The sequence below is a fragment of the Anopheles merus genome, chromosome 3L (assembly GCF_017562075.2).
Source record: "Anopheles merus strain MAF chromosome 3L, AmerM5.1, whole genome shotgun sequence".
NCBI classification, from domain to species: domain Eukaryota; kingdom Metazoa; phylum Arthropoda; class Insecta; order Diptera; family Culicidae; genus Anopheles; species Anopheles merus.
Genome location: NC_054085.1, coordinates 12,444,646 through 12,448,379, shown reverse-complemented (window position 1 = coordinate 12,448,379; position 3,734 = coordinate 12,444,646).

Sequence of the window (3,734 nt, the reverse complement as noted above, 5' to 3'; positions counted from 1 at the left end):
ATTTTAATTCTACGTAAATAAGGCGTCATCCATTAATTACGTAAAGCTTAAAAGTATCTCACTACTTTTTCAAATGCCTGCTTGTACAGGCATTTGATGTAGCACGCGATTTTCAAGTGACGACACACGGTTGGAAGCAAATGACGCGAGAATCAACTGTAACGCTAGAAACAGTTGTAATACCAATCCCATTCCTTTCAAACCCAATTCGTTTCAAACAAATCCGAGATGGAGTTGATGTAGTCAGCAGTTTTTTTGTCACAATTGATCATTGGGAGTAATTTTATAAATACATCGAAAATGCAGCCTTTGCTCGTAAGTTGTAGGACATGCATAACATTTTAAACATCATATGTTATGTGATGATAGACATATTTATGGTGGACCAAAAAGATGGCTGGATGAAAAATGCTTCTGATGGTGATGCAAGTACATTGCAAACCGTGCTGAAGAACCGATTATCAAAATCTTTTTGAATTTGATTGCTGCATGGGACAACTTTCCTTTATATAAAATATAATGTTATTCTGTTTAATTAATTTAAAAAAATGTCAATATAACAGAACAAAGAAAACAAAAGGACAAATTCACAAAACACTGATAAAATAAGCTATTGAAGGGGAGTGTGGTCCATCAGTTACGTTATTTCAGGGAGGGGATTTTTTTCCAACGTTACAGTTTGTTACACTAAGCCCCCCCCCCCTCTTACACTAAGACCCCCACGGTCGACAATTTGCAATTTTTGCGTTACGTAATTGATGGATGGCGGGTAAGGCAAAGTAGAATATTTCGTTTTTGCAAAAAAAATGCAAAATATTGAAATGTTCTTTTAAACATTCTTTTTACTCGTTTTTTTTATTTGATGTGCGATATCTGTTGAATAAATGTGACACAATTTCATCATTCAACCTATTTAAATTTTATTCTCAAATATTGAATAATGATCCGTTTGTTGGAGTTCTACAGCCCCGACAAAACGAGCTTTCGGTACACGTCGTGACAACTTTGACTCTTCAACGTTGCCGCATAAACGCACCGCATTGGACAGCAGAGTGACCAGAAATACCGATTTATCTATATTCCTACCGATTTTTGATATGCCTACCGTTTCACAGATGACCACCCTAAAACCACCGACAAACCGACGTGACACTTCGAACAAAATGAGCTTCAAAAGTTGTCTCCTTATTTCAAATGAAAGTACGTTAAACACTAGCGCCATCTCTATAATGATTCGCTTACTACCCAAGCGCCACAGATTAAGCTTAAACGACTGGAAAATTGAATATCCATAGAAAAAAAATGAAAGCTCCACAGCTTCATTGGTTTGATCAATAGATGGCGTATTAAAACTGATTATTATATTGCTATCCTTTTCTTGCAATGTGTTTCGGCAAGTTTCATCTTATCATGACCTATATAGCCTTCTAACTTTCCGAGCAAAAATCTATATGAATGGTCGTGTGGTCAGATACGTGGGTATCAACACCAACGACCATTACTCAAATCTCACTTGTTTCAGTGCTGGTGGTTTCCATTGGAGTTTAGTATTTAAACAATTGTATCGCCGTTCTAGTTCTAGCGATGCATAACTACAATGTGAAACCATACAACAGTACAGAGGAACTGAGAAGGCTCTCCTCCAAGCGATGAAGCTCAACTGGTTGGGGTATCCCACCAACAGAGAGCGCCACCAGCTTTTTCGCTATTTTTAGAATGCATGAGTCGTTTGCCGTCTGCTAAACGAAGTCCTTTTATATTCCGTTTAGGTAGAGAACTTGAGTCGTTTAGAAGCCGTTTAGTGGTCGTTTAGTGGATTTGTGGCACTTGGGTACACTGACACAGAAAAGAAATTGCTAAATCCCCTTTTTGTTTTTCTTCGCAAATTCCAATGCGTATTGTTTTATGTACTTTTCACATGTTTTGCATTGATTTGGAAACTTATAATATGATTTTCCTGGGTGTTTTGTCCAATACTTCTCACAAAATCTTACCCTACACTTCCTTCGCAATTTGTATTTAGAAAAGTTGTTTACATCGAAGCAGCAGTGAACAGAGCTTACTTTGACAGAACCCAAGTGCCACAAATCCACTAAACGACCACTAAACGGCTTCTAAACGACTCAAGTTCTCTACCTAAACGGAATATAGAAAGACTTCGTTTAGCAGACGGCAAACGACTCATGCATTCTAAAAATAGCAAAAAAGCTGGTGGCGCCATCTGTTTGTGGGATACCCAGCCTGTGGAGCTTCCTCGCTTGGAGGAGAGCTTTCTCATTTCCTCTGTACTGTTGTATGGTTTCGCATTGAAGTTATGCATCGCTAGAACTAGAACGGCGATACGATTGTTTAAATACTAAACTCCAACGGAAACCACCAGTACTGAAGCAAGTGAGATTTGAGTAATGGTCGTTGGTGTTGATACCCACGTATCTGACCACACGACCATTTATATAGATTTTTGCTCAGAAAGTTAGAAGGCTATATAGGTCATTATAAGATGAAACTTGTCGAAACACATTGCAAGAAAAGGATAGCAATATAATGATGAGTTGTAATACGCCATCTATTGATCAAACCAATGAAGCTGTGAAGCTTTCATTTTTTTCCTATGGATATTCAATTTTCCAGTCGTTTAAGCTTAATCTGTGGCGCTTGGGAAGTGTTCGCCTCACTGGTAAATGACAGTACTTTCGTGTGGGACACTTTTGTAGCACCAGTGTTCCGTCGGTTTGTCGGTGCTAAAACTACCAATTTTTTATTTAACCTACCGAAAATCACAGATTTTCTCATAATACTGACCAAAAACCATTTCCCAAATGATTTGAATCGATTTTGAAAATCGAGAAAAACGAAACGCCACAACTCAAAAGGAAATGTGCATCTCAATACTTCGTTGGCTTAGAACCCTAGCACAGTTTTCAGATGGACACTCCAGAAAGGCCTCATTCGTGTGACCGCTATGAACCAAATATGATGCATCTGCTTTAAATAAAAAAGGATGTATTTTCTCGCGCAGATTAGCACCCCCATTCAAACCCCCCCTCCCCTTCTCCCCCCCCCCCCCTTAACATTTCAAAACATACCGAAAACTACCGATACACATTGAAACTCCTACCCAAGGTGTATGGATATTAGGAGGTGAAGTGCTTCAGAGCAAATTGACATTACACGACTTGACATACAATACTGGGGGATCCGGTATTAAAATCGGGAAGGGCTGTAGGGTGGTATAGAAAATTGTATGCGATTTGACATAACAATACTTAATGATGGCGCCCGGAAAACGCGCTAATAATTCACCTTCTTAATAAACACACCTTGCTCCTACCGATAAATACAAATAAAACAGCAAGATGGAATGTATAATGAGTTGTAGTTATAGCGCTTTTGGCGATCCCCCCCCTGGGCTCCGATTTTGACAGATGGTTTTCCGCTTGTATATGTATTGATGGATTGTTTACGTTTTGCATGGTCAATATTTGGTGGAGATCAATTTGGATGAATATTTTAGTTTATTAGAACACAGCCCGTGATTTAAAATGGAAATTTTCCTTCGAGAACTTGAAGCGTTCGCAAAACGTGGAAAACTAACTGTCAGTTTTCTTCGTCGATTCTTCTTCCACCTAGCTGTCAAAACGGGCTTATAACTTGACCTGATATCTTTACGGTCCTTGTAAAACAGCAAAAAATATCTGGTCACACTGCCTGCGGGCCGCATTTGACAGCACAAA